General features: G+C 37.6%; 1 protein-coding gene across 1 annotated transcript in view; it reads left to right on the top strand.

The window, feature by feature from the left end:
• The first annotated feature begins 4,057 nt into the window (after nt 1-4,057).
• nck2a (NCK adaptor protein 2a) overlaps nt 4,058-22,499 on the top strand; it is a 49,543-nt gene continuing 31,101 nt past the window's right edge. The window contains exon 1 of the mRNA XM_042494816.2: nt 4,058-4,304. The gene's annotated coding sequence lies outside the window, so the exon portion shown is untranslated. The remainder of the gene's footprint in view (nt 4,305-22,499) is intronic.

Raw genomic sequence — 22,499 nt, 5'->3', positions numbered from 1 at the left:
TAAACACATGCTTTTACTTATCCTGCTAATTGCTTCCTGATCAGATTGATTTGTTTCGGTATGAAAACCATTGTCAGTGCTGAACGAGACTGGGGAGTTGTATGAACCGTTCACTAAGGGTTTGGTTATTTTAATATCCTGGCACTAACAGTGATGACCTGGTAAAGGTCGGTATGTGTGACGAACACAGATGATGAGGGAGCTTTTCTGTCAGGGATGTCCTGCCCCCTTGTGATAGGAGAGCCAAATCTGTGTCAGACACTTTTTTTTGCTTTTGTTTGATATGATTTTGCTCATATTATTTTATATCAGAAATAAAACTATTGTTTTTTTTTCTTCAGGTCTGTCGTTTTCTTAAGTTTCACATCAAAATCTCAGATGAGTACCAAAGATTTACTCCCCTTTCAGTGCAGTAAAGCAGATTAGACACGTGGAGGCGCTGTGGGACAAGGAGCAAATGAATCACTGTATCCGTCTCAACTGTTATAGTGATCAGTTTATTGGACATGATGAGAGAGATTAGTGAAAAGGGAGGTTTTGGCTGTGGTTGCTGTTTGTTTTGGGACAAATCCAGTTGTTTTGACTCATTGTTCAGGCGGTGCAGTCAGTGGTGAAGCCGACATATTCTGTGCACTGTAGGTCAGGAAGTGACGTAAACCAGTGATTTACTGTTTATGTTTAGATGTATAATCAGTCTTATTTCACGTTAACTTTTACGTCACTGTGGAAAATGAGACAATAATAACTTAACGTTTTTGAGTACCCCCCCTCCACCTTTTTGTCATCTTTAACCCTCTGGGCACTAAGGGGTCTCAGAGTGCTATGATCATTTTAAATCTGAACATATGTAAAGAGTATTTCAGAGTCCTGTGACTTTTTTTGTGTTCAGCACAAGTTCAGCTACAATATTTAGGTGGTAGCAGTTTTAAAACTGTGCTGGATTGTATAAAAAAACATGACCTCACCCATTGTGATGTTTTTTTTAGGTCACTTGAGTTGATTCTGTTAAGTCTAAGGATTATATGAAAAGCAAACACTTTTATTTGCTCCATTGATTTGGACACTTGTGTACTTGATTTGGATAAAACACCATGATGACTGGACAAAAACAAACAAACAAAAAACTGATAAAAAGAAACAGTTAAATTAAAAATAAAATAAAATACACACACTTAGACATAAAACACGGCCAAAACCTTACACTAGCTACATTGTCTTAACTCTGATCATTTTTCACTAATGTGTTGTGTGTTGAGTTTTTAGCATTTGGGTTTATAAAGGACTTATATTTAAGATTTTATTTTATTTTACATGATGTAAAAAAAAATATATAAGAATTAAAAGTATTATATAAGCTGTAGCAAAAAAACAAACAAAAAAAAAACAAGCAAAAAAACTGGCATATCTGGATAATAGTTACAGGGATTCCCCTTCTGAGTCAGCAGTCAGCCAACATTATTTTATGATTCAGTATAATTTATCCGTACGATGAAGCTCGATCTTATCAGAAAATGTCATCCTTCCTGTGATATCAAAATAGCACTGACTCATTTTGTCAATCACTATCTACAAGCTCAAAGTTTACTCATTCAGCACTTGTGTTTCCAGGATACATGCAGAGCTAATAAATGATAACACTGTATTTGACAACAGGGGTGTCAAACATACGGCCCATGGACCAGAACCAGCCCACTGGATGACTTTGCCCACCTGGTACTAATTCACTTGTGAGGTGCCATGTTTCAGGCGCAAGTTAAACAGCGAGTAGCCTACTTCGTGTAAAATGCTGCTTCAGAGGCTTTTCCAGCCTGACCAGAATGAAGTTAACTGAAAAAAAACAATGACTGTAATCATATTTAAGATATTGAAAGTGCCAAAAATGGTCAATCAGCAGTTTCAGTACAAAAGAATCTGAATCAGACTTCTATCTTTAAACAGTATTGGAGGAACCCTACTGCTAATGTACTGGCAAAACTTTACATTTGTAGATGGTTTGTAAGAGAGGGGAGAACTGTATCTGCTTTGTCAATAGTTTCCACTTTAGTTTGGTGTAGTGATGCCAACATTAACACACAGGAGTGGAAATGTATGGAAAAATGCAAACGCATGGGCGGATTATGAGAAAATGGGCCCCTGAACACAGACATGTAAAGGCCCCAGCACAGAACTGGAAACACCCACACACACACTCACGCTGGATTAGGCGCTGACACTTTGGGCCCCTGGGCCTGTGCCTTGCAGGCCTGTTGAGTAATCCATCCATATGTACATGTAATGACAGTGAGCAGTAGAGTGACTGAATTCAGATAAACTGAGACATATTGTTAAAATTGCAGTTATTTTTCTCACAACATCTCAGGCTGGTTATCATCTCTTATGAAAATGCATTTTAGGGATGTAGTTCTTCGCATGAAAAGAGATGGGAAACTGGAGGTGTTGTTATTAAGGATATTATACAAAGGTTTTACTGGTCCAGCCCACTTGAGATCAAATTGGGCTGTCAGTAACCTATGATCTAAAATTAGTTTGACACCCCTGTTCACTTTGATGATAGATCTTCAGTATTGTTAAATGTCAGATCTGCTCATTTAACATGTCTTCACTGCTCAACAGGAGCTACTATTGAAACACACTGTATACATTTTATTTGAACATTTCAAGGTTAGAATATTATTCACTCAAGTGGCCAATCATAGCCTATATAGTGAACAAGCATCACATGAATCACATCCTTTTTAATACCTCTTAACACTGCTATCTGGAGAAAAATCCCATTTTCTTGTAAAAAGGTATAGCATTTGCTTTATATAACTGTACTGGTTTATAGATACGACTTCCACGTAATGTATGATGTATAAAAACTTTTGGTTTATTCTCCATTTATGGTGAATATGCTTGTGGTTTCAGCAGATGAGCTTATATGGTATTTTAGTCTTACTTCCTTCACGTAGGCTGCAATAAACTTTTTGCGGCCGTGACACTTGGATTTTTTTCTGTGTGGGCACAATAAAGGTGAGCTCATCATTCTCATCTTAAACAAACATAGTCTCATAATTGTAGGCCTTTATGTGCGCTGGAGTATCTAGTTGACTGTTTTGTGTAGGCTGAAGTTGTGGCTTGGTCATACAGTACGTCAAGCTGTTTCAAAGTTTTGGAAATAGCACAGGCCTCAATTTTTCTGAGGTTTAAAGGTCATTCTCAGCCCACGAAACAGCAACATCTGGGGTCCGTTTAGTGTCTGAATTAATACATTTTATGAAATAGTATGAATATGAGATGATTTAAAATGTCAGATAATATGAACATGAGGAAAAGTGAAATGTAAGGCAAACTTCCCATTCTCATCACCAAGGGGCGACATAGTACCCCGGAGTTTGGCCCTTTTCCTCTTTCGTTGTCCTGTGCCAGTCCCGGCGTTGGTGACGTCACCAACGGAACCGGCAATCAAGCTGAACAAAGATAGCGCCGGAAATCAAGTGATGCTCCTTCAAAATAATAGTTGCTTTTTCTCCTTAACAGTTGAATACCAAGGTGTACCAAGGTATGAATGCTAAGAAGAAAACAAAAATAATAGATAACATATAAAGACATTGAGCAGCACACTCAATTACAGTAAAGTTCTAGTTTAAGGTTTTACAGAAAACCGAAAAACGTCTTTTTGCCAGAGAAAGCACATTTATTTATTGGAAACTTGGCTACGATAATTCCTAGACTAATTTGTACTCTTGTTTTTTTCTTTTATGTCATTGTTATTTAACAAACCTATTGGTTTGCAGCAGAGAAAAATGGTAAAAGTGAAGTTAGTCAATGTGCTCAGAAGTTAATCAGTCTTATTGTAATAATAATATAACACTTTGAAAGGCGCCATTCTGCATAATGAGTACACTTTTAATACAACATTCAATACCTCTGAACTTTTACTCAAGTAACATTTTGAATTTAAAGACGAGTATTTTAACACAGTGGTATTTCTGCTTGGTGGAGTATAAGCACTTGTTAGAGCTCAGATTTTTTTAAAAATTGTTTTATTTTGAAACTCTAAAACTGAAGTGGATTGTACATCCGGGCTAGCTTGATGCGAGTGTTTGAGGTGGAGGCAGCCAGCCTGCGACAGAAAAACAAACGAGGATAGGTCGAGCAGTACACAGTCAGTCTATGTTTTAAAAGAAAAAGAAAGAGTGAAACCCGAGGATATGTGGATTTAAACGTTATTTGTGTGGCTTTCACGCGGGCTTAGTTACTTATTGTTTGGTTCTCATTTCGGCGGAGTGTGTTTGCCCATTCTCACTGGAGTGAGCACTAAGGTAAGCCAGCAACCGCAAATGAACTGTGCAAGTTGGACGGGCTACTTTGCCCACTTACGCGCTTTTTAAAACGTCTTTTGTGTTTTAACCCACCACGGAAATTTAAGTCACAAACAGTTGTAAAAGTTTGGGCTGAAAATGGTAGCTTACGCGTCTCACTTTCTACATTTGACGCGGGGTCTTTGTCCACTCAGAGCTGCTTTAACTAGACATTGTGCCGCGGTTTGCTTTGCATTTGCGTTTGTTACAATTAAATGAGACACTTTGGATAACTTATTTTTTAATTCTTAGAACTAAATAAGGTAGTGTATATTTGTCATTTTATCCTTTTTGCAGTATTTGGACGAGGGCACTTCTTAAAAAGGCCTGTAAGCGCAGGCGACTACAGCAGGTCTTTAGTCATCTCTGTTGTCCAATACATCTGTTTTGTTTGACTTATTTTCTATATTTTTCTTGTTTATTTACTTATTTTAAAAACACGTCTAGTCATTTTTTTTCATCATCAGAGTGCACGCTGTGTGTCAGTGCTGATTGTGGGAAACGCTGTAGCTTACACAATGAACCACATTTGCCATAACACCATAGATTGGCGACTGTTGCCACATGCCGAGCTTGACAGTGTTTCTAGTGGCTCTTCGGGGTAACTACACCATGTATCCTTGCATCAGTCCCCATGGATGATGGGGTGCACTGTCTTTCTTGCTTGCCTAGAGTAGTTTGTCATTAATTTATAAATTGGTGTTTTTTTCTTTAAATGATGAATGTTTTTTCCCCTTGTGTAATGTGTTTTCAATATGATTATTCAGGATATTTCAAATTACAAGTAGCAGATATGGGTGCAGATACTTTCATGGCACACCTATTCTGCAGACACACCTTCTGTTAAAGACACCATGTTAAGGCAGAGAGTGGGACAAGGTTTGCTCAGCAATGACAGGTATGTGGAAGGCAAGTGCAATAATAGACTGCTCAGCCTGTATTACAGAAACTTCCTGTCTGACATCTCAAGGTAAGAAATCTTGAAGCAGAGAAAATGTGAATACTTTTCAAATTTAACTTTTTCAGCAATTTAAAAACCACACTAAAACTAGTCAAGTCACATTTATGTAAAGGGCATGTTTGAAAACAACAAACTTTGACTTTGACTTGCTTGTCAGGCAGGATCAAATAAAAACACAGGAAATGATCAATTAAAAAAGAGCCATAAACAGAAGAGAGTAATGAAAATTAAAAAGAGCATACAATATCATGACAAAATCATAACACCAAAATAGCATCGGGCAAACAAAATAAAATACAGGTCGTGTCAAGCAGTGTGGTCGGGCATGTCATAATGCTAATTAAAAGGCTAAAACAAAACAAAATAACGGTTACTATTCACTACTCACTACTGAGTGAGTAGTAACCCTAGTAGAAGGAACACTGAGCTGAAGTATTTGGCATCAGTTGTGGAACGTGACTAAGTATGTTTACTTAATTACTGTAGTTGAGTAAAATCTAGAGCTGCTTTTAGTTTGTAGTTTTTTAGCTGTACTTTTCACTCCGCTGCATTTATCTGAAAGCTTAAGTTAGTAGTTAGTTTGCAAATTTTGAGTTTACATTTTAAGAACAATTTGGAATTTGGAAGAGCACTTTTACAGAGTAAATTTTCTTCTTTTACTTAAAGCTTTGGTGAGTAACTTTTCTTTAAAAAAAAAAAAAGTAACGTTTTTTGTGTAAACTGTCACTATATTCACACAGGTGTAGTAAATGAGACCGATAATCTGGGGGAAAAAATCATTCTCCTCTCCATACTTACAGGGCATGAAAGAAAACAACCAATCCGAGTCAGAAAATCTCTATCGCAGATGTCAGTCAGGTCCATCACTGCGTGTGAACTGTGGTCAAACTGTCAAACTAGGAAGATCTGATCAAATATGAATCCAGTTTCTGTTACTGCATTGCCTATTTCTCACTTTATTTTTTTTAAAGAATCATATTTTAGTGCACTGTTTGGCTGTAAACTGAGAAAGTTTGGTCTTGCTAGTGGGCGGTACTACAACATGGCGGTGTGTTGCTTATTTTACATCGGTTGCTTTTGATGCACTGCAGTAGATTCTAGAAAATGCTGTTAGAAACAGTAGGAAGAGGTGGAGGGAAACAATTTTTTCACAGATTGTCTCACATTCTTTCAGAATATGGTGATTTCTTCAGCAAATAGGACACAATCCCATTTTCATTAAAGTTACCAACTCTAGCTTTAACTGAAATGCACGAGCGCTTCCTCCACCACTGACTGATAAAGTAGATTTAATGATGAGACCGAGTCACTTAAACTCTGATTCGTTGGCAGAAAATTAAGCTGCAGTGATTGTTTATAATAGTTTAGATAATTTTAAGCAAACATAGTTATCTGGTCCCCAAAATTGATTATTTGCTGGTTTTCTTAATCCTCTGTGATAGCAATAGCCAAATCTGACCCCTGATAGGGTGCCAGGTGGCCCCAAAACTATTTTTTAATTCATAGTGAATATGCACTGATTCACACATGGATTTTTTTGTACTATCGAAATAAATACAGTGCAAGAGTGCAATAAAAAAGGATAAAAATCAAGCCTTTATATTAAAAAAAAGTCCTTAATTTTTAGAAAATCCCTTGCGTACATCTTACCCATGTGGGGCTTTTGTGCTGGCCCCTGCCAAGCAGGTCGGCAATTCATGTGTGCTCCTTCTATAATAATAAGTGGAATAATTGCAATACTTTGGTTTTGGAATTTAGAAAAATATAGCTGAAAAAATAGTTTCTAAAGCCGAAGCTGTAATATTCATATTGTCTGACCAACACTCAATTACCAGATTAACCAAAAGAAGTAGCCAGTAAATTAATAAAAATAAAATAAAAAATATCTGTTACTTGTAGCCCTACCCTGTTCTGTTGCATTTATTTGGCCTCACAGTAAGGTTTGGCCATAACATATTTGAGGTCAAGACTCAGCACATGGGCCTTCTACTCTCACAGAGAGAGCTGAGCTGTCAAACATTAACCAGTTACTGCTTGTAAAAATTGAGAATCCGGGGAGTCAAGTACAGGTGAAAGCATGAATCTTTTCCTGGTTCTTGAAATCAGATCAAAGAAGAAAAGAGGTTTTGAACACATTCCCATTCATGGAGGCAACATTTTTTGAATAGGACAAAAGCTCTTCTCTTTGAAATGTCCTTGCTGCTGCATGTCGGTTCAGTTACATTTACTCCTCAAAGTACAGCTTACTTAAAAACTCTTCAGTTTGATGTTTAAAAATTAAAATGAAATGAATTATTTGTTCCTAAATTGTTGCCTGCAATCTCTGCAGTAATGCATCTAATTGTTGCCACCTACATGTAATGATTAACATCATATCCAGGCTGATAAAAAGAACAAACAGAGGCGTTAATGCTTGACTTTTATTGTTACACCTTGCAGTGCCATTTTCATTGCCACAAATACAGCCTGTTCATAGCTGGTATTAACATGCGCCCTGGGTGATCTGATCACTAGTAGACAAAGATAAATACAAATGTAAACGACCACCATGATGCACCATGATCACCCACTTGCCGAGGTGGTCAGGGATGCATTTGACCTCATATCTATTGTAGTGTAAGCTTAAATGCGCCCTGATGCGTCTTTTGCATCACTACATAATCAATGCGGGATTAGGGATGGGGATTGAAACGCGGTTCTATAGAGTGGTGAAGGGATGATGTACTTTTGTAGGCCAACCAGGAAATTGGCATCGTACTGGTTCCCTCGTCAAAAACCTTATGGGATTTATGAATGGGATTTGCGATTGTCGCCAAAAATAAGCTCTCTGGCGAACACAAATTTATGAGACTTACAGGTTTTGTTCAGCATGATAATCTCCACAGATGAACACCACTTTTGTGTGTTTTGAAGCGTAAATGAAATCGCCAGAAGTAAAAAGCTATTGTTAGGCTATATATGAACTACATCGCGATCGCACGATTTAAACGTCACAACTACAAACACTGTAAAAACACAATCGAAAATTTTGGATAAATCTACAAGTTAGAATGTGACTCTGTAAAGCTTTAAAGTTGGACAAGTGGTTTTAATGAGTTTCTGTGTCTGCTGTGATGATGTCTGACATCCTCAACAAACACGGTAGTCCCATTTAGCCATTTGGTATCAACTGCCTTTTTTAAGACGAGTTAAACTGTAAAAGTTGATTAATTGGGTGTAAGCGGACGTAGTTTAAGTTGCAGAACAAAATGTCTCAATATCTTTAGCCTGTGTTAACCAGAGACCGTATTAAAGGCATTTTACCTAAAATCATTCAAAAAACCTATAGACTAGACGAGGGAACCGCAAGTGCTAAAAGGCAAACGGACTTCCGCGTTTTAGGACTCATTTCTTCACCGCTCTATTGAGGGCCTAGTTCCACTTTTTTCAAAACCCTGGAAAAAAAAATATTTTTCGGATTATCGATACTGCTATTTTGTTCCCTGGGTCCGATAACTTAACACAAAGGGTAAATCCATCAGAAATAAGAGGCCACCGGTCTGAAATAGTATTGATGTCTGATTTCTGAAAGCTTAAACCTGTTTGATGGATTTACCGTTTGTGTATCAATTTGTGTTTGTAAATTCCTTAAGAAGGCTGGATGCCGAAACACGTTGAAGAATCAGTTGTTTTGTAATCATGTTCTTTTAGAACCTGCTAGTGAAATAAAGGCATTTTAACTTTCTTTCTCAAGATGAGTGCCCTGGTTCCTTCCTGTTTTTTTGTAATTTGTTCATGCCCTTCACCAGATAGCACAATTTTTTTTGTAGTTTTAAGAAGCTCTACTGTTAATTTGTCATTTGAGCCACATTTTTACAAATGAGATGATAAGCCAAATCCTCTTTATTTTTTAGATGTGATTGCACAGTTATGAGCTGAGAGCAATTACTCTGGCCGTCTCTCTCATATGATGCTTAATGGGCCTAAAATGTCCTCACGTGCAGTAAGTGATTAGATGTCACACAGTGTTCTGTTCATTTATTTTTTTTGAGTATGAGTTGGTGGAAAATGACTGTTATTAAGAGGAAATATTTTACTTTTTTATTTTTGTGGCTTAACTTTGTGTAACGTGAACTCATTTTACTAAAATGTAAATGGACTTATTACTGTATGTGAAAGGCACTATGAATCTAGCTTATGTGCTGCACATGATGAAGTATAATAATTATAAATTTATTAGTCTATGATAACTTAACAATGAAAAATTCATACTTTAATCATGTAATTGGTAGATAAATAATTTAAGATAGTAATTTCAAGACCAGGTGAAATATCCTTCCTTTTATTTTAATGTGCATGCTGTGAGGAAGGGGGTTTAAAGTTAATTGCATCATCCTATTACATTTTATTATCCACACTAAATAGAAAGTGAAGTCAAAATAGATTCACATAATTACATTGCCTTTTTTTCATATATATCCCGAGACTTCTGACTTCATCAATTTTGTACCCTCAGCTGCATATTTTCCATTTTTGTCTGGATATCCCAGACAAGATAACATACCTTTTTACATTTGAAGACTATGACAAGCGGTCTCTCTGTGTTTTTGAAAGCATAGTTTTCAGCTCCATTGTTTTGTTTTGTAGTTAACCCTACACTTCCAGTAGTCCTTCAGGAAGCTACAGTGCAGCAGAGGAAACCATGCAGGGAATAGAGATCATTGTCAAAATTGGTATTTTGGCTTTGTGGAGAGTGTGATGTTTGCCTCCCTCAGGAAATCCTAATCTTTGTAGGAGAGGAGAAGGAATTAATAAGTGCAGGCACAGATGGGCGGTCAGGAGACACATGCAGAGCGTCATGTTGATAGCGAGATAAAGGTCACTCTATTGTCATTGTAATCATTTGTAATCTGGGGAATGGGTAGTCATTAAACTGACAGTACATGCAGCCATGACAATGGACCCCGTTTCCATGACCCCTTGATCCAGCAAGAGAAAGAGGATTTGTGCTACTGTTAAGCAGAAAGGGACACAGTGATCTATGTGTGTCCTTTTTAGAGAAATAATTCTTTTTTTGAGCGTTTGTTGTCAGAATTGACAAATGTCTTTCTGGTAATATTGATATTTTCCTTCACACCCCGTTGTTGCAGCCCAATGAAGAATAACTTAGTTGTCATGATTTTTAGCAGTACTGGTCCAGACTGGGCACTGAGGTTGATTGCTTTGAAAGTTTATAATGACATTCAAAGTCCTCAGTGGATGAATCTCAATGACTCTGTGATCCCTTGATTTTTTATATAGCACCACTATAAAGTTGACATTTTGTTTTCTGCATGAATTGTCATTACATTTGGAACAGATATTTATGGTGAGGGTGAATTGTAATGTTAATAGGGATTCCCCTTTTCTGCATATTGAAGGTTTCACGAGTTCTGTGAAATACCTCAACATCTATGTGATGAATTTTTACATCATTTTGAACTGACATTCATGGTTTCCACATGATGTATTCAAGTGACTTTTGAGATTCTTTGGCTTTTCTGTATCATCATCAGGTTGACATTGGTGGTTTTGAGTGAAATATCTCATTTTTGTCATGAAATTTGATGCAGACTATAGCCATGTGTTGATGTCATTGTCAGGTAGTTTTAAGTAAACCAAATCAGGCGCATATCCATCAAAAGATTTGGGGTGAATGAACTAGGTTCTACAAAGTGTACTTTCGTCAGAAGTTTGCAGCACAGGCTACGGTTTTACACATGGCTTAAATGTTCTTTCTTGTCACCTTATATTTGCCATGTTGCATGGCGTTTGGAGACTAGACAAATTATTAGTATGATTTAAATGTGTCGGGAGACGCTGACAGAGAAAACAGGTGTGAGTTAAATGTCATGTAAGTTAAACGTTTGCTACGTCAGAATTTATTTTGCAAACGTGTTTCCAAACCCCATATACAGCATCATCTTTTTTTGTCAAAGGCAAATCCCGTTTCAAGTGAGCCTAATAATGTTTTTTTGTGCAATTTTATTGAATTGTGTCGTGTCCATACAGCTTTTCTGATGTAATTCTCCAAATCTGCATGAAAATAAGTTTATGGTAACACAGCTAATCATGTTCCTTTCAGCATGGATGGTTATGTGATCCTCTGAAATTAGATCTAGTGTCATCAACAGGTCTACATTTTAGCCGATACTTAGCTAAACCACATACTCATGTAAGATTGTGGGCATCGCAAACATCACCGGCTTTGCATCAGTATGCACACATTTTCATTGTGAAAATGCAGCTGTAAGCATTTAGCTCAAAGCACCACAGTGTTATCAGAAAATCTAGTGAGCTGTAGACTTGTTAAAATCTTTTTAAAAGTCAGTATTTTCCAAATATGAGTATCTGTCTTCGTTGCCCCTAATTCACACCATATTTTCCGTGACTTTATTACTGCTTCTTATCAGTAGTTTCAGGTTTCAGTTGTCTCTCCTGAGTGTTGTCTTTTGTTCCTTCAGTTTGCCCACTCTCTCCTCCTCGCCCTTCGTATCTGTCATCACCTCTCTCCTCTGCCACCCGGCTTGAGTTCCTAATTCATGCCCAACAACTGAACTAACAGGCTGCTGGCTCCAGTGTCCTTGTGTCACCACTGGGCACTGGGCCTAATCCTACTCTGGGACACCGAGGGGGCGACAATGAAGGGAAGGGAAAGAGCGTGAATGAGAGAAGAAGCGAGTGAAGCTGGTTGTAGTACAGACTTTGTAATCTGTGGATGGTGCATGATGATGTAAAGGCCTGTGATGGTGTGATGTTGATGGAAACATAAGAATTTGGGAATATTTTATATTTAAAAAAAAAACCCATTGCAGCAGATACCAGCAAAGAAATGTGAGGCATGGTCTTTAATGCTGGCAGTGTTTCTTTATTGATAGGACGATACAAAAGAAATGAGATTTAGGGAGCCAGCGGGGGACAGTCTTCAGGGAGATTACTTTGGGATTTTAAATGATTCCTACTCCCTCAACAGAAAAATCTGATCATAAATTCATAAACAGGCAGAGAACTGCTCGTTATATTATAATCAAGGGTCACCAGCTCCCCCACACTTTCCTGCAATGTATGTGTCCGGGGTTTGTATTACATGGCAGAAAATTGGTACTTTGGGCCATGAAGAGAGACGGAGTAAGGGGGCAAACCCCAACACTTCTTAGCTGGAGAATGCAAACTTTGGACACGAGTGTAGGATCTTAACTGTCACTAAACAAAAATGCAAAAGTTGAAATGATTAAGACAGAAAATTAATTGGAAATGAATCAAAAACAATTTGACTATTAATTAATTTGCCAAGTAAAAGTTGACCAGTTCCAGCTTTCAAAAAGCAAAAATTTGCAAGTAATTTGAATTTGACAAATTATGCTCCAGGATATTGTTATTCAAATGATCAAAGCCATTGCTGCACTCATTCAATTAGTCATGTTGATTACGTGTTACTACATCTTTTAACCAGTCCACACTTTGCATGGCACCGTGTTTAAACCAAAACCAACTTGCTTAACAACACAGCTCCTTCAGTTGTGTTTTTCACTCCAGTTGACTAAACTTTGTAGTTGATGAGATGCAACATCAGACCTTGTTTTACTAAGTTGCTCTCATTTAAAAAGATTTGTTAAACTTGTAATAAAATGGATTCTGTTCATGCAAAGTTTCAAAATGATATCCAGACAATAGATGCAGAACATGTCTAAAACTTCAGTTAAAAACCTACAGTAAAAAATCCTAGGTAGTGTTAGGTAACTGTAAGAGTCATTGTCAACACCTCTGGTTGCAGAAAAGACCTAGGCTTTCACACTAAACTGGACTTATTTTGAAACTCAGGCAGGAAGAAAGTGTCGATAACTTCTGCACTGTAAATAGAGCTGCAACTATTAATCAAGTTTCAAAAAGCCAATTTGATAATCGGTTGGCGTATTTATTTATTTTTTAAAGAAAAAAATTAATTTCTCTGATTCCCGCATCTTAAAAGTGAATGTCTCTATTTTCTTTATCCCCTTGTAACAGTGAACTAAACATCTATGGGATGTGGACAATAAAGGATATTTAAGGACATCAAATGGGAAAACACCGATCAAAATTTTTTACAATTTTCTGACATTTTACAAACCAAACAACTAATCGATAAATCAGGAAAATAATCTACAGATTAATCTACGATGAAAACAGTTGTTAGCTGAAGCCCTAACTGTAGATGAAAGTGGTAAAAAGGAAACTTATCAAATGAACCTGGCCTATTTTAATAAGACCAGTATGGGTACATCCCTAGAAAATGACTTGCAGATGAATCATAAATAATCATTAGTTGCTTTCCTCAGAAGTACAAGTAGGAACAGACGAAAACATATCCTGCGCCCCTCAGTGCTCGCTTATCAAGTTTTTGTTTTATTAACAAAAACTTACCAGAGCATTCACTTACTGAGATGACGTGCATTGTCTAATAATGATAGAAGTTGTGAAATGAAGAGAAGGCAGTAGCTCATCCATCATTGGAGTTTCTGTGATTCATGAAATGAGTTAATCTATTGTTTGAATTTGTTCCATCGTGTTGTTTTCAGCGGAGGCTTCAGCAGGCCCTTCATGCTCTAATTGATTTAATTAAGTGGACGTTTTCCCCTTTGGCTGTGCAGATGCACAAACCGGCAGTATGCAGACAAACATTGAGTTATCTCACCCAGAGCACAAGCTTTGCTTATCTGCATTTCACAGAATGATCCACGTTCCAAGTTCCCCGAAGAGCATCACAGCCCACGTTACATACATCCCTCTGAGGTTCAGCCTCATTAACAATCTCTCACCATTCCTGTGGACTCTTCAAAAGGCGCCGACGCTCTAGTAAACACTGTGATACACATTTGTTAAGCGTTGTCCCTATCCAGCGATGAATCGTTTCACGCGCTGCTCACATTTTGTGATGGACTGACACATATATGCTGGTTTTCTTGATTTCTACAAGGTTGTCACTTCAGTTTTGATCATTTGAATAATAATTTCATTTTAAACAAACCATGTGTCCCTGCAAAAATGAGATAATTCTGCTGTTCTAGAGCCTAAGAAATCTTTTGGAAAAAAATGTTTTTTATATTCTCTGTTTACTCCAAATTTGGAGTGCCCAATTACCCATGCCATGTTAACTTTAATGTTGGCCTGAGGACGGCTGCACATAGACTCGTGCCTCCTCCATGACTCGTGTTTGCAGCTGTTCTTTTCACCTGCCAGCGATGAACTTCATTAAAAAAAGTAGTACGTACGAGTTTCTCCTAGTTCCATTCTCAGTATGCAGGTGCCCTAATCATCCAGTTGGATTCAAAAGAACAGTGGATGTTTCTAAAATAACATACCCCAGCTTTCACAGGTTGAAATCACCCAACATTTCTGACAGCAAGTTATATCAGCTCTATCTTAAAGGGAACCTATTGAGCATTTCCTCGTTTTATTGGCATATATATAATGTGACATTGTTGGATGTTAATGTTAAATGTGGCCAAAGTTTCAAATATTGAGGTAAACTTGTATAAAAGTAATTTCTCTGAGCAAAAACCCCAGGTTTGACTATTCTGAACACTTGCATTAATGTCTTTTTATGACCATTTTCCCCAGAAACAATGCAAGTGACTTCATTATGTAGCCTACCCTGCTACATGTAGCTATGTGCTAACATTAGGGAACCCTGGAGGCCTAGTATTGGTTGCCAGTTTTGTTAATTTCTCCTTGATTTTTGGATCGCATTTCTGCTGGAACATGTCCCATTAGGAAGATTTTTTGATTTTTCACAGTAGAAAGAGCTGCTATACTCTCTTACAGTCATTACACCAACTGCAATAGAGTGGTGAAGTCCTAAAACACGGTCCGTTAGCCTTTTAGCACGTCTGGTTCCCTAGTCTTAAAGTCTATGGATTTTTTGAATGGGTTTTCGGTAAAATGCCTTAAATAGAGTCTGTGGTTAACACAGGCTAAAGATATTTAGCCATTTTGTTCTGCAACATAACGTCTTAAAAAAGGTGGTTGCTAACAAGTGGCTAAATCAGACTACAGTGTTTTTCAGGGACGTTAGACGTCGTCACACCGGACACAGAAACTCATTAAACCCACTTGTCCTCCTTTACAGCTTAACAGAGTCGAACTTGTTGATTTATCTGTTTATAATATTTTTCAGTTGTGTTTTAACTTGTTTTTACAGTGTTTGTAGTTGTGACATTTAAGTCGTGCGACCGCGATGTAGTTTGTGTATAGCCTAACAATAGCTTTTTGCTTCTGGCAATTTAATTTAAGCTCCAAAACACACAAAAGTGGCGTTCATCTGTGAAGATTATCATGCTGAACAAAATGTGTCCCAAAATCCCATTTAAAAATCTCATAAGGTTATTGATGAGGAAACCAGTGCGATGCCAACTTCCTGGTCGGCCTACAAAAATACGTCAGACTCACTGAATCGGTGGCTGAGTGTGCTTGACCTGACCAATCAGAGCAGACTGGGCTTTTTCAGAAGGGGGTTTAGATGCACGAAAGAAACACGTAGAAACCCAAAATTCAAATATGTACCTGAAAATTAGCATAATAGGTCCCCTTTAATGTTCATTTGATCAAAATTTTAAATGTTTTCGGGGTGCTTTATGTTGGTGTCTGTTTTTGCCGTCCAACAAGACCAATGGTGTGATGAGTTGTCTCAGTCGAAACAATCTTAGTATTTGCATTACATCAGCTTCAGGCTGCACTTGTTATTTCAATTTGTCAGTCACATATTTCATCTTCTGACTCCCATTACATTTTCAGATTTTAGCCACAGGCCAAAACTCAAAATTACTATTGAATCCCAATTCTTCACAAGCTTGCAAAAAAAATCCTTTTCAAATAAACAAATAAAGGTGGGTCCTTGTAATGTTACAAAGCGTCTGTGTACGTGTAGTACCAGATAACGTTGTGCTATGTGTTCAACAGAGCAGTGTATTTTAGTGACATTTTGAACAATTAAGCAATTAAAAAAATCTTCAGCTTTGAAGTATGAAACTGAAGAAACATTTTGACGATTACTAGTGACTTGAGACTGGAGTTGTGTCCGTGCCATTGTTGTTGGTGAGAACGCTCCTGATTTTCAGCCTCTGATTTCCCAGTTAACACATCTTCAACCAGACATGGATCCGTGAAATAAGCTTGTTTTGCAATTTGTTGGATTTAAAATAATGCACACTCTCAGCTCTCTGTGCCACAGAGTGTGGAAACCTCTGGGTTACAGGATCTATAAGCATGCACCGAATAGCCGGTTGCTTATTTTCAATTAAAAGTATAGAATTTTCCTCATAACGACATCGATGACTCATGCGACTTAAACCTTCGGAGGGAATCAGGAATGCTTTTCTAAATAACCACAAGATAATTGAGAAATGTGTGTGATTAAGGGACGAGCCCACAAATACACACAGAGAATAAGAAAGTGAGAGCTTCAGAGGGCGCATCAATATGTGTGTGTGTGTTTGTGTGTGTGTGTGTGTGTGTGTGTGTGTGTGTGTGTGTGTGTGTGTGTGTGTGTGTGTGTGTTTGCTGGGACATGCACTATGGGAGGGATTAAATGGATGGAATTTAACTCTAGTGAAAACCTGCCATCAGCTCTGCTGCTGCTACAATGCAGGAGCTAAACCGTGTTGTTAGAATTGCACAATGAGCAAGACGAGACACAACACAGAACAGCAAAGTGATCTACATATCTGATGAATAGCTGGTAATATTTGATCTATTTCCATGCAGGACTGACAGCTTTCAGACCAACATTATCTCTGTTTGAAAAAACCCTGTCATTGATTTTAACGAGGCCCCTCCATTGTGTTCACGCAGGGTCATCCTGCAAAGGTTTAACCCCGCTTAACACATATATAAGCACACATTCCTGCTATGTTGTTTTGTAACGTGAACTTCATATATGTACAATTTACCATGCGGCTGCATTGACAAAAGATACGATATTTTTTCCAGTGATAACTTCTGGACTTGTCAAATCTGTCTCATAAGGTCATAAAATGAGATGTCACAGTCTGATAAGCGTTCACACTCATGGGTACATTACTAAAACCTGACCTCCTGGGTCACATTTCATTGTCTTCTCAGCAGTACCTAAAGTAACGCACTCTCCACCAACGCCCCTTTCATCTTTTAAACACAGGGCTTTTTTCTGTCTGAATGCTCAGTAAAGGAGGAGTAGTGTTTTTGTCTTTAATCTGCAGCTGTAGTGCCTTTACAAAGAAGTCCCCAGATGAATTGCTTTTAAAATTTTGATGAGTCTCTCACCTGACGTGTCCCACATTCTGGATCCTCAGAATGAAACAGTACTTTTATTGGAATTATGCTTTTTATCTTTTTTTCTGATTATCTGCTGTCTTGCTGTCATGTTATGATTCTCAATTTGCTTGTAACATAATATTTAATAAGTCAGTACCAAGAAGTACTGAAACTTCCCCAGCCAAACAATACTTGCATTCCTATACCCAGATTTAGAAAAAAGGCTGTTTATGTGATATTGCTTGCAGTTCATTATTGCAGCACCTAAAACCCATACAGTCTGTGGTTTAGGGAAGTCAAGCGTGATGTATTTGACGATATTCAATGTGCCTAGATAGCATCAAATTGTTTGAGCATATGGCTTTTCTATCAGCCCAGTTACCAGGAGAAAATGTTGGTACTGTACGTTCCTGCAAACGATAAACATGTTACATTTGCACTTGATATACGGATCATAACAATGTTTTTGAAGTGAAGTAATATGTGAGTGTAGTTTTCATTGGAAGGTAGAGGGGATGGTAGATGGCGTGTCATCTAGGAGAGACGGCTGCTAAACCACAGGCCACTTTTTGAGACCAACAAACAACAAAACCGGTTGTGCTTTAGCAAGTCATTGCTGTGCTTCTGTTAGCTTTTTAGGGTTCAGTAGTGGGGGATTTGTAGAAACTGGTTTGCGGCGATAGTGCCACCAAAAGATTATTTTTTTTACAGTCATCACCACTTTTCCTGCCAGAATTGTAGCCTGAAAAGTGTTTTTTTTTTTTTTTTTTTACAAAGACATTGCAGCTTTCCCTGCCCAGATCGTGCCCCTAAAACTGGGTATTTTAAGCCAAAATGATCCTTTCCTAACCATAACCGAGTGTTTTTTTCTGCCTAAATTTGACTAAATGCTAACCAGCTGAAATGTGAAGTTTTTACTTATCGACTACTTAAAAATGTGCAAATGTAATGTATCTGTGGTTTGCAGAAATGGCCATTGTCAACCTTTTTTCTGGTGATCACACGCTTCTAGTAGAGAAAGAAAGGAATTTTAAAATATTTAAAATATTTAGGTTACAGCTGCCGCTCTTAGTTTTGTTGTCTTAAATGTAAAAGTCTAGCTCATATCTTAGCTCATATCATGTCTTAGTGTGGCTTCTGAGAGAACCCCAGTAACTGTGCATATAGAGGTTTTTTCAAAAATAAGCAAAAGTCATGTGACAGCCTCTCTGAATGACACGAATCTGGTTAGTCGTGGCTGGTAATTCAGTGCTCATGAAATCTGTATGAGGACACATTAATGTTCTGGAAACAACAGCTCAATTTTTGATATTTCTGCTCCAAATATCTTTAATATTTTAAAACAGATTATCACCAGTTCATGTATTTTTGAGCATGTAGGCTATGAAGATATTATGTCTTCATTTATTTGTTCTGAAATGTGCTGCTGCGTGCTTGGTAGCTGATTCAGTCGCTGAATGGAGCAATATGATAGGTCCTCTCTAATCCTTCTGTACACTTTCTCTTATTCTCTCTCTCCCCCCCCCTCACACACTAACACACACACACTCGCACACACATGGCTGCAGCTGAAGGAAATCCTGCTTTATTTATGAGATGTATAGCTCTGAGTGCCACAGGGTTCTCCAGAGAATTCAAGACTGCACACAAACAGTATTTGGCCTGTGGAGTCTCTTCTCTCTTGCTCTCTCACACACACAATCATACACACTTGCTGCAGGACATCTATTTACCTTATCGGCTGTTTTGGCTTGGCAGAACTACAGTTATTTGAGTGCGACCTCGGTCGTCCTCGGCAGCGCAGGGAGAGCTGCGGGCAGATGCTTAATGTGGTGCTTTAGTGTTTTATGTGGCGGCAGTTCAGTGGAAGTGAAGTGATATCATCTGCATGTCAGAGAAGCAGAAATGCCATCCTATGCTCAGGTCACGCTAAATCACTGTAGAGGCATTTAAGTGTATCTTAAAATGTCAAGCGAGGAAATCCTACTGACCACAGATAACCACGATGGCACAGAGATAACATCATCTGCAACATTTTTTTGGCCCTCAGCTGAAGGGCAAAACATAAGTTGTTGATATGATTTAAAGGTTTCAGAAAGATGTTCATGTTGACAGAGAGCATTTAGCCAGGTGTTACATTCCTCGTGTTGGACTTGCTGTTGGAATTTTGGCAGTTAACGCCAGAAGCTAAATTGAAAAAACAGATATTCAGCATTTTAAAGGTGAAATCAAAACACGACCTTAAAACATGTTTACAAGTGGGACTGAAAAACTGCTATAATCAACTCTGTTTATCAAATGATGTGAAAGCAATGTGATGATTTTTTGTTTTGAATTTTTAGGATTATTAACTGAATCTGCAGTTCTGTACATCAGACCAACACCAAACATGGCCTTTTCTTAGTGATTAGCTGGGGGGTGAGATTAATGAGATTAATTAACTAATTAATTAATTAATTAACAAAGCGAGATTAATGCCTTAGCGAGGTCTGTGGAGTATAAAGCCAGGGTTTCCTGTACTATGAAGGTGACTCTCTTTTGACCTGGCTGGATCACCGTGGTAATTTAGGTGTCAAACTTAAACAGGTCGGGAGCAGGTTCTGTTCTGACTTTCAGCTTGAAATCAGCTGAAAAGCGTCTTTTACAGCTTCTCTGAGAAGCGTCACTCGATAATCAGTGTCAGCATATGAACCGAAAATGTTAATAATACATTTCTTACGACTTGTTGAGTAATGTTACGTAAATGCCTGCTAACAACGTTGCGCATTTAGAGTATAGCTATATGCATTGCAAAGCTTTATTTTTCCCTACGGGAGGCTGCAGTTTATCAGTGATGCAGAATATTTTTTACCCTATTCATATGTTTTTTTGGCTATTGAATGTCTCTTGGTGTTTGCTGTTCAATTTGTCCACATTGGCTCCACATTGGTTTCTTTATAACCACAGATCACATTATACATTAGCAGTTCACTATGTATTTTTTAATCAGGATGATTTCAGGTTTATTTCACAGTAAATGTGATTTAATTCCTTCAAATCATACCATACCATTACCGCTTATGTTCATACGTTAGTTCTGATTTGCTGAAATCTGTTTTAACGCTGCTGTTACATTACAGCAGGTAGATCAGTCTGTTAATTTTTACCACAAATATTATTCAATCCATAAAATTAATTTGACTTTGATTTGTCTAAAAACTGAAGTGATTTGTACGTCTCCTTCATTACAGGACATTCACGTTCATTGTCGGACCTAAATATAGTTCTTGATTATAATATTTAAATCTGCTACATCAAGTTTAAAGTTACAGAGCTGCAAAATGTGCAGCTGACATGTTAAAAATAACAGAGTGATATATCACCTAAATAGATCACCTATATTAACTTGTGCATTCACCATACGTCATTTTCTATTTGAAGAAAAGTAAAGAAAGTAAAGACAACAAGTAAAAATAAACTTGCCCTCATTCTTTTATTGGTTATTTCCTATACTCAATCCATATCTTTTTTCTGCCGCCAGTGGTGAATTTCTTCTTCAACACAAAGCAAGTTCTTATTATGTGAAAGAAGCATCTTATGCAGTGTTTTGTTTTGCTGATATTGAAACATGTCTCACAAGACCTGACATGTATGTGGTCCATGCGTACATGAAAAAGACATGTATTCCATTTCTGCTTCCAACATACAATTTGGGTCTCTCTTTTTTTGGCTCTTACATCGACACAAAGTTATGTAACGGAGACAAACAAACATGAGGAACACCAAACAGGATACCAGTAAAAACTCCCTGCTTCTTGGAGAGAGTTCCCACATGTCTTGGAAAACTTGGATAAATTTAGTCTGTGTTTTCAGTTAGTTGTGGAAAATAACAGTCACTCATTGAAAATAAATAGCATGGTGAAATTGTCCCCAAAAATGTTTTTCTTCTGTGAAAATATTTGAATAATTCTCATCTTTTCCATTTGCTGAAAACAAGCCTCTGTAATCTCCCCGTGACAGTTAAAAACAAGTCAAGTTTGGTTTACTGGTGTTTTGTCACACTGATTGACACATATTTAGACATCTGCATCATATAACAACAAATGATGCCTCTCTTTGTCATGATTTTATAAACAAAATATCTCTTGGTTCCTGACTTTTAACAGAAAAAACAGTAATTTGATTATGGTGTGTTGGCTTCTTGGGAATAAACTGGGCATTTTTCCCTTTTTTCTATTCACAAACATTTTATAGACCCCTTCCCCCATCACTACCATTTTCAAGTGATATTGTTGATGCTACTGTCGCAAAGACAACCAGATCACTTTCTGTTTTCTTCAGAGCCAAGCATCAACCAACAACACAGGAACAAACTGTATTTTGTTTTCCACAGTTACTTTGGTTGTTCCACTGTCAGCCATTTCTGCTACTGGGGATAGTAACTGCAAAGAATTTACAATAATACTCTTTGGTAACTGGAGATAGCTAATGATAGCTAATGGGACAAACAAAAGTGATCCTCTTCCCGTTTTGGTTGTGCAATACACTCTTCCTTTGCTGTTTTGCTTCCGTTGTACTGCTAATCAAGCCTTTATTTTCCTGGGAGATTGTACTCTGTTGTAGATGAACCAAGAACCAATTTAAATGCTGATAGTGTCATTATGCCATTAAATTCTGCAATCAACACTTGCCTTATAATGATAAATTTAAGCAAAATGCTTGTCTATTTCCACTTTAAAGCTCCAGTGTATAGGATTTAGTGGCATCTTATGGTGAGGAAGCTTGTAGGAGAATTGCGGTAGCCAACACAAAAATGTGAATGACCCTGCCTACTGTAGAACAACATGGTAGACTGCATGTGGGGGGACCAGCTCTGTATGTAGATTTAACGGCTCACTTTAAGGCAACAAAAACACAATGATTATTATATT

This window comes from Plectropomus leopardus, chromosome 10 (assembly GCF_026936395.1).
Source record: "Plectropomus leopardus strain MGB_pleo_1.0 chromosome 10, ASM2693639v1, whole genome shotgun sequence".
NCBI classification, from domain to species: domain Eukaryota; kingdom Metazoa; phylum Chordata; class Actinopteri; order Perciformes; family Serranidae; genus Plectropomus; species Plectropomus leopardus.
The sequence above is the reverse complement of the archived record's forward strand: the minus strand, read 5'-3'. Positions and strand labels throughout refer to the sequence as shown.